The 14,669-nt window shown below is 48.1% G+C and overlaps 1 long non-coding RNA gene across 3 annotated transcripts; it reads right to left on the reverse strand.

The window, feature by feature from the left end:
- Positions 1-512: 512 nt before the first annotated feature.
- LOC311422538 lies at positions 513-14,010 on the reverse strand. 3 transcript variants are annotated; one of them, XR_014685405.1, is made up of 5 exons: positions 13,781-14,010; positions 6,454-6,571; positions 4,348-4,618; positions 3,510-3,594; positions 513-1,881 (listed from the first exon to the last, which is right to left on the reverse strand). It is a non-coding gene; the product is annotated as an uncharacterized lncRNA (long non-coding RNA). The 3 variants fall into 3 exon arrangements; XR_014685407.1 differs by lacking the exon at positions 13,781-14,010 and adding an exon at positions 7,489-7,609; XR_014685406.1 differs by lacking the exon at positions 6,454-6,571 and having other exon boundaries at positions 13,781-13,832.
- Between the last annotated feature and the right edge of the window lie 659 nt (positions 14,011-14,669).

The following is a 14,669-nucleotide window of genomic DNA, read 5'->3' on the forward strand; positions in this document are numbered from 1 at the left end:
GCACGAGCTGACCCCGAGCTGCAAGAGATTTTGCTGCTCCATTATGAAAGCATGCAGATGGAGAAGAGAATCACAAGAGAACTTCTTACCATGCTCCATTAAGGAAAGTCATTTCCCCTCCATTATAAAAAAATTGCCTGCTACCCGAGTCTGTGCAGCTCCAGCTGCATCTTGCACAGAGAGGGCTCAGAAGGTGAGTTCAAGTGTGACACTCACCCATCAATCACTTCTGAAGCTTTTCTGAACCAAAGGCTCAAGGGAGCCTGCACTGAGCCATCCTCTTTCTGTGGGATCCTCTCCACATCCTCTCCCCATTGCTGCACCAAACTAGCCCGGCTTCCTGAGAAGTGGATATGAAGCAGCTCTGAACACACGTGCCTGGTGGCCTAGCATCTAATCCACCCCAGCAGGGACAGGACCAGACCCACATCTCAGCACCCACCCCATCAGCTCCAGGCAAAAGCCCCCAGCCTCCTGGGGGCAGGAAGACATCACCTCATACAAGTCCTGGGTTTTATCACAGCTGGACATTTATTGGCTTTGCACTTCTCCTGTTGTTTATCCAGTTCATTAAACATTTTCCTGAAAATACAATTATCTCTAGCAAAACTTCAATTGCTTTAAGAGGGAAAAAAAAAAAAAAAAAAAACACTTGCTGGGGAAGAAACTCTCCTGTGTTTTTCCTTCTCTCCTTCTTTTGTTTACGTGATCTCACTAAGCACAGATCTATATCCATGCCCCTGGAGTTTTGTGATGTCAGAAATCTGGGTCAGTCACTTGCAGGTTTTCTGGTGATGCGTAAAGTCTTCAGAACAAGGATCCATCTTTGCACTGAGCCCTTCCTCCAGTTTTCCTTTGATCACATCTATTGTTTTCTCTTCAGCATTGTCAGCAAGATCTGCATCCTCCACCACCCACCCCAGGCTCTGTTTTTTGCTCACCAAGGCTTAATTCCTCCATTAACTGCAAGGAGATCAAAAAGATATCAAGTGGCCAAATCCCTGATTTTGTTGGCTCTGCCCACTGGCCCAGCAGTCCTGGGAGAACTTTCTTTGTACCAAAAGCTTCCTCAGGAAAGTAACTTTCTATTAAAAAAACAAGGTTCACATAGGTCATCAGAAACTTCAGCTATTTCAACTCATTTGTCCTCCTAATGTTCTGCAATTAGCCATTTGTCCTCTTTATATTCTGTAATTACATAAAAAAACTATTGACATTGTAATACTTAACCTATATTAAAATGACATCTTCTTCCCCCTGCTCATTACTCCAGCCTGAAATAATAATCAGTGTGCTAAAATGGGAAAAACCATGTGTGATGAGCAAAGCTCTGAAGGGAGCTAATTAACAGTTTTCAGAAGTGCAGAAATATCACTAAAAATTATGACGCCAGCAGAGGTAAACAAAAAAAAAAATCCTTGTAACCTTTGAGCACAGACCATTAACAAGGACAGGAGAGAGCTGCTCCCATTTCTGCCCAAAGGTCTCGGGATGACCTCACCCGTGGTATCTAACTTTTGATATCCCTGTTTCTCCTGATTATTTTAGACACCTATCCCTGGCGAGCAAGCCAAGCCTAGTCAGTGGGGAAATATGTTTTGTGAAATATGTTTCCATTGGTGATTTGACTTCACTGAAAATCCACTGATTAAATAAGGAGAACAAAGCAGCTCTCTCTAGGGGAGCAGAGAGGGGTGAGAAGAGCCCGTTTCCTCTTTGCAAAACCAAGAGGAAAATATTTCCATTGCAGGCTGCAATTTAGCATGTTTCTTCAGTGCCACCTTCTTTTCCAGGCTCTACCTCCTAAGGGCAGCTGGTGGGATATTGCTTCTGGGTGATGACATCAGCCCCTCCAGGGGTGCAGGTTCCTGCTGCAAGGTTCTGCCAGACAAAAAAAAACCACGCGACTATGACAGCTTTTGGACGAAGTGACCCTTCTTTCATTCTCTGTCTTTTTGTCCATGTGCTGGACAGGAAACGAGATGCTAAACCTGCTTGTGTGGAAGAAAAAAGGAAAAAAAGCCAAGCAGAGCTGGAGATTTAAGAACCACTCCTGATCAGAGTTCTGCCAGAGAGTTTGCAGGAAAATGGCAATTCATTTAATCAGCAGCCTGGGTCAGCTTCATTGATTTTCATCAGACACCTCCAAAGCACTTCTCCCGGTCCCTCAGTCATTTCTAATTCCATCTCTGAAGCTGTGATTGCCACCAAAAAAAAAAAAAAAAAAAAAAAAAAAAAGCACCAGAAGGGAAAAGAAACTGCTATTAGACTAGCCCGAAATGAATATGAGCACTAAGCAAATCCTGCCTTGTTTCGTCGTTCCCTTAGAAGGTTTAGAAGCAACAAACAGCCAAACAGCCCCTTGATTTTCTAGGCTGAGGTCTCTTGTGACCACAGTCACTAGCCTGGGTCAGGCACAATTTGCAATGCTGTGCTCACAGGTAACAGGGAAGCAGAGTGATTTCACAGAAAGATCAACAAGATAAGGACCAAAGATTAGAGATAACAAGGTAAGCACCATCTTTAAGGGGTTAAATTAAATGATAATTCTAGCATTGAGCAGAAGAAATGTTCCTCCTGAATGCATGAAAAGGAGGAAACTCACAGCAAGGAAGTTTTGAACAGCATTTCACTTTCTCACGTTTTCTGTGTTGTTTTTCGTTTGTTTGGTTGTTTTTTTTTCCTCTTTTATTGGCCTGTTCCCCTAGCTGAAGATAAATATCATCCACCTGAATATTTGTGTTTGCTCTTGGAAGCATCACCAGTCCCTAGAGTTCAAACATCATGAGTCACAGCAGGAGATTTAAAAAACACATGATGAATTTAAAGGTAATTGCATTTGTTTTTTCTGATCCTGTAAGTTGTGTTTGAAAGTCATTCTCTACAGACATAAGGTCTAGAAACCCTTCCTTTTTAAGAAGTTAAAACCCTGTTTTTCCACCAATAACTTGACTTGGGAAGCAAGAGAGAGACAAATATTGCCAGGCTTAAAAGAACATCACGAGCTGCCTGCAAGCTACCTGCCTGTGCACAGAATACAGAAACAGCTCTGACTTACAGCCCTGGTCTAGACCTACGTTTTCTACACTTCAAAGAGAAGGGGATGCCTCTCCGCAATGACCATTCCTGCCCTGGTAAGCTCATGCACTAAATAGACAGCCTAGCAATACAATGGCACCTCCAGCTGCCCCTGTACCTGGGATTACCCATCCTGACAGGCTCCTCCCTACCCTTTCCTCATTTCTGATGCTGCACCCAGCTCTGCACACACTTCAAGCAGTGATGGAGGCAGACAACCTGCATCTCTATGGACCTGCAGCAATGTAATTGAAAATTCATTCACTTGTGCTCATTTTGTATTTTCTTTCCCTTTTATAGAAGGAGCAAAGTGGTTAGGTGTGCCATGATGAGGCACAGGCAAACCAGCTGTTACATGACAGGCACAGTAATTAGGAACAAGCAATGCTATGATCATTAAATCAGGCGGATGCAGCCGCTGGAGCACTCACCTGGCAGGCAGGTCTCATGCTGGAAGTGCAAAGTGCTCTAGGTGTTCATCCAGCAGCCTTATCTTCTGGAAATTGAGGCTAAATGCTGCAAGAAAAGAGCTAGCTCCATTATGTGCTGAGGAGAAAAAAATACACTGTTTTAGCCTTTCAGGCCTGAAAACACTCTTGCCTAAAGCAAACCCTTCCTGTTATGTTAAAATCCGTCACTTGTGGGTGCAGTTGGGAGACGAGGGGTACAAGGGAAAGAGACAGACCTCTGCCATTAGCAGGCTGCTTTAGGGAGCAGTTAGGAACAATCTGATCACACGCAGGAGCTCTTATTAGATAGGAAGAGCAAAAAAGAGCAAGTTTTAAGCTTTCCCTGTTCTCTGGGAGGAGGGAAGGGTGTTTCCATCCTGCCTCAGCAGAAGGCAGGTTTCTCCTGAATCATGGCTGTCCAGCTGGGAAACCATCTCCTGCTGCCCTGTTTGTGCTTCTGCTCGTGGCAGGCTGGTGCAGCTCAACTCCAGTGGCTGCTGAAAGGTTTTTCATGCCGAGGCAGCAGGGAGAGCCCCCGCTGATGACAATGGAGCATCAGTTTACAAAATAAATAAATAAATAAAAAATTAGGGCTGAACCCTGCCTGGTTCTTGGTTCTGGGTCCTCTCTGGGTTTTTGAGCCCAGGTCTTCCTGCCACCCTGACCTCCTCGAGATCAGCCACCTCCTGAAGTTACTGTGGAGAAGAAGGAATGTGCTCATTTTGTCTTCAGAGCCAAAGGAAAAAAAAAAAAAAAAAAAAAAAAAAAAAAAGTACATTTGGCAGAGGTGCAATGAAAACATTTATCAGCAACTACTTACCTGAACAGGGTGAGTTTGTCTTCATGGCACAGTAACGCCTGGATGTCGACCGTGCCTTGCGTTTGGCAGGATCACAAGGCACACAGTTAGCACAGAGGAAGATTGCTCCCCATGCCATTAAGTCCTTTGTGAGCTGACAAGAAAGAAATCCCTGCCAAGGAGCAGCACAAAAGCTTGTTGAGATGGATGAGGCATGAGGTCTCTAATGAAACGGGTCTTTGCCAATACTCCTGGAGGGTCTCGTTCAGATTCGGACAGCTTCAGACTGTATCTGGGCAGAGAAACAGGGTGCACGGCTCAGTGGGGATCATGGTTATCAATGTATTCCTTTTTAATGATGCCATTTATTTCCGTGACTAACACCTGATGACTTCCAGCAGCTCAAGTGGGCTCTACTGTCCCCCACTCCATCCCCTGGAGTTCTGGGGCAATCCAAGAATGCCTCAGATGGTTGCTGAGGGCTTTGTCACCAGGAGGCAACATTCCAGCTGTTGCTCACCAATGGATCTGAGCTCTCCTCCACCCATCTTTTCCACTTAAATTACAAGGTTTCCAGGTTATAAAGTTCCTCCTTTAATAAACATACACGAATAAATAAATTAAAAAAAGCCGATGCCTTTCCTGAGATGGGAAGCAGCTCAACTAATAACATTAAAGTTAATGATCCTGAACATTATGTGCCACACAGGAACACGAGGTGCAGCCCCACGTACCAAATGGACCTAAGAGAGCATCGGTGTTTTGACATCCCCATGCTCCAACCCTCCCACTGACCCCCCAGGCTGAGCTGAACCAATCCTGTTTATAGCACTTAGTGGTAGGGGCTGTGTTGTGCCTTTGGGTTAGTTGATGCCTGGTGTCTGGGGAGCTTAACCACCAATTACATGTGCTTCACTGCTGCAGACCTGATAATAACAATAATAATTATCACTTATAAGGTCTTTGCATTTTCAGAGCTCTTTGCAACCATTAACTAATTAACACTGTAGAAACCTTTGTTTAATTTAGAGCATCTTTAGATGGAGGTCACTCCTTCAGCACACAACTGCCAACAGGAGATGCCTCATCACAGCTTCCTCACTGGGTCTGCACACACATAGACATCCTCCCTCCACCTCCCCATTTTGGCACAGAAAGAGAACAGCAGGAAACAGGCTCAGACCTAGCTGAGAAGAGACACCACGCTGCTTTTTGATGCTCTTCTGTGTGTTCCTCTCTCATGCTCTGCACTCAGTGACTGTTAAAGCCCTGTACAGTACGTCAATGCCTTTGCAATGTATGTAGCTGAAGACATCTCCCAAACAATTCCCCTTGAAGCTGTTCCAAGGAAGAGAAGCTAAGCTAGGCTGCTTTCTGCCAGCATGGGTTGACCCTCACCCTCTCTACAATCACAGAAGCATGCTGATTTCAACCCCTTCCCACATTAGGAAAGAGTGTTGAATCAATAAAGAATAATTACTTTCAAGTAGCATCCTCCCCATGCACAGACCTTCCAAGCACAAGCTCTCCCCACACTCTCCTCCTCTGTACTTACCAGAGGGAGGCTACCAAGAGTTGGATGCTTTCAGCATGGCCTCCTGCCTACAGAAAAAGCCCCAACTTCTCTGGTAGCCCCTGAGAGGGCCCTGCTTGGTACCCCACAACCAGAGCAGGATCCTACCTCTGCTTTCAGCCTGCCCACGTGTGCAGACAGGAGGGGAGGAAGGAGCACATGGGGTCCGCAGAGCATTTGAGAGGAGGAAGCTTGCCTTGGAAACCTTATCTGGGATCCACGTAAATTCAGGGCATCTGTTCCTGCAAAACAGCTTTAGGATGCAAGTCTTCCTACCACTGCAGAGAGCAGGGGCTATGCTGTGTGGCTTTGCAGGTAGTCCAGGATAATTACAGGTGTGTAAGTCACCATGGTTTGAGGGGAGAAATGGGTCAGATGGACAAGTTTGACATGACTTGAGAACTAAGACTTTTTTTCTACAAAGGAAAAAAGCACAGAGACCATGCAGAAAGCCCCTACAGAAGGAGGAGTGAGTGGTCTGAAGCTGAGCCCCATCCACATTTCAGCCCAAGTGGCCAAGTGCCAAGCCCACGAGTGGGACTAGCCATGCTTGCACAAATTCCAGAGCCTGGAGCACTTCGTCACACATGGGCACACTCCACGCCTCGCTTTCCTCCCAGTCAGGCACTGTGCCAGCTGCTCCTTCCACACGCATTCTCCCCTCTCCGTGTCCTGCATGATTTATACAGCATTTAAATAATAAATTGCATGGACATCACGGAATTTATAGCGCTCAAAGTAGGTCATTAAATAAATCACTGTATAATTTATATAAATGAACCTGGATCTTGCAGTGGGAGGATTTCATTGGAAAATCAATCCACAGAGTTTATAAAATTGAAGGATTGTCAGGGATTTGCAGTATTTAAGTACCGTGTGTATTTAGGGTAAAAATATGAGTGATTTATGCCAGGTGCCAGCTGGGTTTCCACTCACTCAGCTGGACATCCCTGCCTGCATATCCTGGCCTCTGAAGGATTCTCCCCTGGGGAAGCCACTGCCCTCAGAGGGAACAAAACCTTCTGAAGGATCCATGAGAAACAAACACTGAAATGGGAAGAAATAGCAGAGAATAAGCAAGCCCAAGAAGAAAGAGCTGGTCTACCTGTTTGCTTGGCAAACAGGAAAGAAAGCCTGCGACAAGGGCAAGGTGAGTTCTTTACTTTCCTCTAGGATATGACAGCAAGTCAGAAAGATTTGCATCCCCAGGAACAAACATGATTCAGTACCTGTGCGCTGAACAGCCAGGCTGTGAGAGGCTTAGCTGAAGTCCTTCATGTTATATTAATTTAATTCGTGGTATATAATTAACTCTGGTCCCTCTTCACCTTTGATAAATTGAGTACTAGTGCCCACATGTGCTCTCCAAATAGCATCATTCGTTAGTTTGTCATTCCTGGGTGCTGCTATTACAGAGGAGATGCTAAATCTTACCCAGAGGGAGAAGGACCAGCCCCAGCAACTCCCTCCTGTTGGAGCTGCACTGGCAAGAGCCCACCGCCCTGCGCCACGGGGAGACCTGATCAGCTCCCCAAGTTTGGTGATGCCACAGCTCCAGAGCAGCAGGAGACCCTCCCCTAATTGCTCACCTGGTTTTCAAGTGGCAGCATCCATAAGTGAGATCAACTCAGCTCTCTTTCTCATGCAAAAGATTTTTTTATTATTTATTGGCTTTATGTTTTGTTCCTCCTGTACCAGACCTGCCTTTCCTTCATGGCTGGTACCGCTGTGATCACCCACCAGCTGCCTTTGCTGCCTTTAAATCTACTCAGAGTTCAGCTGAAAGCTGGCCATGCAGTCAAAGAACAGGACTGGGGATTAGGAAGCCGTCCTTGGCTCTGAATTAGACCCTCTCTAAAGCCATGGCACATCACTTACTCTATCAGCCCCATGCTTCCACCTCTGCAGGCAAGGTGAGAACAAAAACGTTCTCCTCCTTCCTCTTTTATATTCAGTTGGAGCACTAAAAGGAAAAGACAAGCCTGATTTCTCTCTGGACAGCAACAAACAGAACGACTTCAGGAGAGACTTTCCTTGTTTACCATAATAATACAGGTAGATGAAGATAAAGGGCAAACAGAATAACTTAATTTTCTCTGATCAGTACAAGGCAGCTGTGCTCTGTTTGTTTCCTCCATTCACATGCTGGCACTGGCACAACTCCGGGCATCTGCAGAGCTCTCAGAGCAGAACATATTGATCTGGGGGCTGCAGAATAAATGCCTTGCAGAAAAGGCTTTGCCACAACAGTAGAAATTCACAGAAGGAACATCAGAGTACATGCCATTTTAAAGAAATGTATTTTTAAGATTTACACCTAAATCACACACTAGGTTCTTTAAATTAAGGTACAGCATTGCAAAATGTCTCAAGTGGTTCACTTAAGGAGCAGTGTCATGCTCCTGCACCTTAGGGCTTGAAGGGTGCTCCCTGAATACAGCAGACCAGGGGCATTACTTCTCCTCTGTGGATACAAAACATCCCCATGGATCACAGCTGAGCACCTCAGAGACATACCCTCAGAGACTATGTCTGAGCACCTCTTAGACATACCCTCACCTTCTCTGTTTTTATTCTACAGTGCTAGGCTGATGGAGGGAGAATGGATAGATGAAAGAGCAAATACATGAATGCAGAGGAAGGCATTTGCCAAAGCACTGGCCCAGGTAGAGCACAGGGGTTAGTACTGACAAGAGCTTTGCGTTGTACTGTGAGCCAACAGAACTGCTCCTCACCACCACTGGTGCCCAATTCACATCAATACAGCAAGAGAAATAATAGGAGAGGGACAATGAGTGTGTTAGGCTGCCCTCGCTGCATTTGTGTAACTTTGAAGGTATCTCTGGAACACAGCCTCCCTCTCAAATGAGCCTTCATCAAACATCATTGTTTAAAGCTCGTGAAAACAAAGAATCTCATTGATATTCACAGAGTGGTGGAGAGGATTTTTGTACCTTTTTTTAGTGTTAGCACCTAGGAAATGGCAGGTAATTTACATGTAATTTATCAACAGTGAGCAGAGGAGTTTCTGGTTGGGAAAGGGAGCACACATTGTTCTGCTCCAGCAATTTACTCAATCAATATTGTCAAAGGCTCTGCAGTGCCCAGGCAGGAAGCAGAAGAGACTTGTGGAAGACAGAAGGCTTGAGAAATGCCGCAGCGATATCAGGCCCCCACGCTGGACTTCCCATTGTTGAAGACTGATTTGCTGCTGATGTTTAAAAGTCATTTAAAGCCATGACTTTGCTTTCATCAGCTGGAATGTGTTTAGCCAAACCATAAAGGAACACACATCATCACGGCTCATATTCCATCTTGCACCATATTGAACTCAGAGACAGGCCACGGGTTCTCAGGGAAGTAAATTAGTCTTCGCTAACACCGTCAGGGATTGGGCTAATGAGGTTAAAGCTAGCTCTTGTGTATCCTGAGGGGCTTATGCTGCTGTATACAGTGAAAAAGTGAACACCATCCGTATATTTATAAACTTGGGCACACTTAATATACTTTGAGTGATCAGCATGGTTGTTTTGGGACTCTCTACTGCTGTACTAGAGCCACCTTAGAAAGCCAAACAAGGCAGAGATGGAGTCGTGGAGCATTTCTTTTTGCTCGGCTGCCTCCCTGGCCCCTATACCCAACCCTGGACTTTCTTAGCCACTGCTCTGTGCAATGTCCCCAACTTCTCTGGTGCCCTGTGGCTGATGCCCAAGTTTGCCAACATGCCCGATGTCTGCGGGCATCCAACTGCCTGCCCTCATCAGGCACCAATAATGACCTTGTCATATGGGTAGAGGGATGCTAGCATTCCTCCAAAACACCATCAGCTGTTGTAATCTGCACTTTGCTTCCTGTTGCCCAAGTGGAAAATTGCCTTTTTTTTTTTTTTTTTTTTATCTGAAGAAGGGACGTGTTTCACATAGTTAGAGATACTGGGAAATCCTGTGTCAGAGGGGGAGACAAAAAGCAAGGATATAAACCTGCAGCATTTTTTTTTTCCTGAAGCATTTTTTTTTTCCTGAAAAGAACACTTGTCCTCTTTAAATCAGGGCCCAGAAGATTACTGGGACAGCAGCTGTGGGGACAGACATGTCCCTGGGGGCAGACATCTGGTATTGAACAGTCTGGATCAATACAGCCTGACCGAAGATAGGAGCAGCTCTGCAATTCCCCCCTGCTGAGGGCTTTCTGTCTGCCACGTTTCTCCCAGCCCAAAACTGCATCCATCACCGAGGGCTCAGCATCTGTCCCCATGTGGCTGACCTATTCCCCAGCACCAGGCACGCAGACCAGCACCCTCTGAGCTCATCAAGGCTGAACCACCATTTGCAAGCTCCTTCTCTACTTTTTGCCTTCCCACCCCACACCATTCTTCTCCATTCTAACTCGGCTTAAACTCCATCTAAATGATCCTTAATCACAACCGACAGAAGTCCCAGCTGGGTAGGGACTGGGGACTGAAAGAGTAATTGTGCCTTGGAGGCACTGGAGGTGTTTCAGTAACACTTCACAGTAAGGCCTTGCCTAGGGAGGGTTCTCCTGCTCCAGCCTCAACCACATGAGGCCGTTGGCGAAGGGGCACGTGCTATAAACCGGGCTCTTTTCCAAATAATTGGCTCTTGTGCAAGGTGTTTTGTCAGGAATGGTTGCAGAGAGCAGGGTGAAGGGGTTCCACAAAGCCCCTGATGGTGGAGAAGCCCTCGGGCCATCCCCTCCCCACACATCTGCCCAGCCCAGCCTGCACCAATGCCTCTCAAGTCCTGCTGGCAAATTGCCCCCAAAACAGGCTCCTTATGCCCCCCGAGCCCCTCACTTCACTGATGTGGCTCTCCCTCATCTCCCACTGCCTCAGCCAGCCTCGGGACACGTAAATCCCCTGCCCAGGATGCAGGCAGGGCCCAAAATGCTGATGCCTCTCCCGATGAACAAAGCTGTGCCCCAGGCAATCTGTTTTGTCTGGCTCCCTCTGGCTCCATCCTTTCTATTTTCCGTTTGCAAGTCAGTGTGAGCAGCTCCTCATCTGGTTTGACTTTGGGTTTGGTGACATGTTCATTAATAACTGTCACACGTGTTAGTAGACCCAGGCTTGCACAGACTTCTGGTCTCATCTCAGACTTGATCTGCATATCTGTAAATCTGCATCCTGACCTGCAGCTCGCTGTTCTCATCCTGGCCTCTTTTCTTGCATCTTTCTGAATATAAACACCAGCAGGACTCCAAGCCCAGCTCTGTCCATGCACTGGTGAGGCTGAGCCCTTGAAAAACCCACCTGTTACACCTCGATGAATTGCCCATGGCTCTGCCCCCACTTCCTCAGCTGTAAGATGGGAAGCTTCAAGCTCACCACTTCACAAAGCACCTCAAGCTCCAAATGAGAAGGATCACCGCAGCAGCAGATAATTATTACATCCATTAAGCAAATTAAATGAGAATTAAGCTCATTCCTGACAAAGGCTGGCCCTGAGGTGAGCAGCACCCTACACTTCTGCTCCCTCAGCAAGCCCCGTTCCTGCCTAACCCCAGCCTTGCTCTTCTTGGTGTCGGGGCAGGGGTGTGCGTATAGCACCAACTGTACATGGCAGGCAGGCCCCAGCCCATGGGGAGGAGGAGGGAAGATTGAATAATCATCCTCTATGTGGGCTTTTGATGTACCTTCTCATGTCAAGCAGCATGGCAAGCCTGTGAGTTCAGGAGCCCCTGGTGCACTGCAGAGATGTAGGTGCCTTTATATTACCCATTTTGGAAAGCATTTTGGTTGCAGTGCCAGCTTGCTTTCACGGCTGTGATGCTTTCTCTGAGACCAAGCTCCTTGTCACTTTGAAGATCCCAGCTGTTTGACTGCTTTGAATTCATTTGTTTAATGAACCTCAGGGGACCACTGCACTAAAGCATTCCCAAACATGTTCAGAGCTTTGCAGTTTCTCCGCTAATTAGGGACTCCTTTGGGGCTAAACACAAGAGGTTCTGCTGCTGCGTTTGAAGCCGACAGTAAGCCAAGACAGAGCTGAATCTCTAAGTCCAGCAAAGCATTTTTAATATTTTTCCTCCCCTATTTCTTCTTCTCCCCCAATCAGTGCAGCCAAACTTGCCAGCCACATCCACTGGCAGCTGAGGTCAAGGTGCTCTGAGACAGAGGGAAGCATTTAATCAAAGCAGGAATAAAACTACTAAATTCTGCCACGCTTTTCTGTACATGTGCACTTTTCCACATTACACAGCCCCTTCTCTTCCACGGGCTCTCTCCTTGGTGTCCATTCACCTACTTATTAGTAAAGGCTGCTGGCAGCCAGCAGATGCAGTCACTCGTTAGTCACTACCAGGCACCTGCCAGCCTCAGTACTTGCAAGGTCAGAGCATGACCTGAGCAGCCAGCCTGGCATAGGCAGCACCTTGTACAGCTCAGAGTGGCTTAGGGTAGGAAAACAACAGGGAAAAAATCTTATTGAAGTGCCTCAAGGACACAGGATCATCATGGTGAGAGATATGTCAGATGAATTCCACTCAGAGCAGCTTCTGCTAATGGAAGAGACTCCCCCTTGCTTCCTCTGCAGTGCCTGGTCCCTCACAGCTTGCCTGCCAAGCTGTTAAACGTGCACACCCAGGTTTAAAACTCAGGAGCTGCACTTGCCATAGGGAACCAGGAAGGAAATTGGTATCTTTTGTCATTCATTACAACTTTATTACTCCTCAGAATTGGGCAAAAGAAAGAAAGGTCTGCTCAGCATCAACACCGCAGTGCTCAGGGCACCAGGAGTCCTGCTGAATTAATTGCCAGGCACTTTCATTACTGATTAAATAGGAAATCTCCAAATGCCATTATAAAGCAATGATTAAACTGCTCTGATTGGACATATCCCCTCCCTTCTAGGCTCACCAGAGGTCACCTTCCTGTTGGTAAAGTTCAGAAGGACAAATCCATAACGAGGAGGCAACAGCAATAAATAAGCCATCTCATCAGAGAGCTGGAAACCCCATTTCCAGGATGAAGTTTTTGATACCTTAACCTGGACCCCTCAGCCCAGCTGGAGCTGACCTGGAGCCAGCAGAACTGCCCACCCTGGACTTTGCTGCTGTAGCAGCAGCACCAGGCACTCTTCCAGCAGCTGCCTCCTGCCTCAGGTACCAGCTTCTGATTCCTCATGTCCCAGCTGCCCCACCTAGTGCTGCCAGGAGAAGGAACGAGGTAGAAAAATTCTCACTTTCTTAATGCCTGTGTCCACTGGGGGCAAATCTAGGGCCCACAGCTGAGCACTGCTCTCTGCAGCAGGACCTTCCTCGGGACCAGAACCCCTCGTACAAGCACCGGGGGCTCCTCCCCAGCCTGGCACAGCCCAGCAGGGGCTGCAGGGATGTCTCCATCCCTCCTGTCTCTCCATGGCTGTAACGCCCGCAGCTCTCACCAGATGTCACTACTGCCCACCTGCAGCCTCAGCACAGCCCTGAGGTCCCGAGCAGCCTCCCAGGCAGAGCCTCCAGCCTGGGAGCAGCCTTGTGTCACAGATAACACCTCCACAGGTGAGCACCGTGCTCTAAGCCATCTCCAGCACCTTCTGGCACTTCCTTACCACCCCTAGAAACTGATATTTCCCAAAGAAAAACGCCAGACAAGCACAGCCTCCAGACCAGCCCTTCCCCTGCATGCACCCCTCTTGGCTGCAGCACCCAGGATGAGGGCAGCAGCACTGTAGCTGCCACAGATGCTCTCCTCCAAGCAAGTTGGCTCCCCTCTCAGCCAAGTTGGCTGAGACAAAAACAGAGAGCAAGCCAGGTGAGCTCCAGCCCCAGACTGAAGCCCCTAGACCACTATGGCCACATCCTCTCTCACACAAGCCCCCCCTTGCCTCCTCCCCTCTTCCCCAGCCCAGCTTTCCCCCCCCCCACCTTTTCCACACAAGCACCACTTCCCATTGTTGCAGGGGCAAAAGTAGCTCAGCTGTGCCCCAGCCCCACTTATACCCTCTCAGCACCCACAGCTGTGGGGGCAGCCCTAGCCCTCTTAACCCTTCCAGCCCCCCACCCAAACTCAGCACCCTTCAGAGCCTGCAGTGAATAGGAAAATGAATCCCCCTCAGCACCGTAGGCACTAGCCCTTGCCAGAAATGTGAATGTGGATGATGTGGGGGTTAGGGGCTGCCCATACAAGCTGTCTGCAGGGTGTCCTCTCTTTCTGCACTGCCCAGGATCACGGGGGGCTGAGGTTGGAAGGCACCCCTGGGGGTCAGCAAGTCCAGCCCTACTCAAGCAAGGCCACCTAGAGCAGGCCGCCCAGGTCCACGTCCACAGCCATGCTGGTGGAAACCTGCTGCCATCTCCTGGGCAGCCCAGCACCCTTCCCATCAGCTGCTTCTCCTGGGGGCTGTTGCTCCCTGAAGTCCCAAATCCCCCACTCCAGGGCTTTCCCTGCACCTCCACCAGCTCAGGAGCCTCCACTAGCTGCTGCACCCAGGCAGGAGCCGTCAGCTTCCTGCAAACAGCGGTGCTGCCTCTGCCTGCCTGATAATGCTTGTGGACAAACACGCTGCCCTGCAAAGGCAAATAAAGCGTGTGGCACGGTAACAGGGCACCAGCTGAGCACCCCTTCTGCTCTTTTGGGATGTGCAGGGCTCAGATCCCACCCAGATTCCCTTCCATAAGGCGGTAGTGCACACACCTGCTGTCTGTCCTTGCACCTGATCTGCAAGGGATGGCACCAAACATCTGCACTGCTCCGGACAAGCTGCTCTCCCTTTCCTATGGACAAGTTTGGGGAAGAAGGGACCATGGTGAAAAT

Source organism: Aythya ferina (genome assembly GCF_964211825.1).
Source record: "Aythya ferina genome assembly, chromosome: 22".
Taxonomy (NCBI): Eukaryota; Metazoa; Chordata; class Aves; order Anseriformes; family Anatidae; genus Aythya; species Aythya ferina.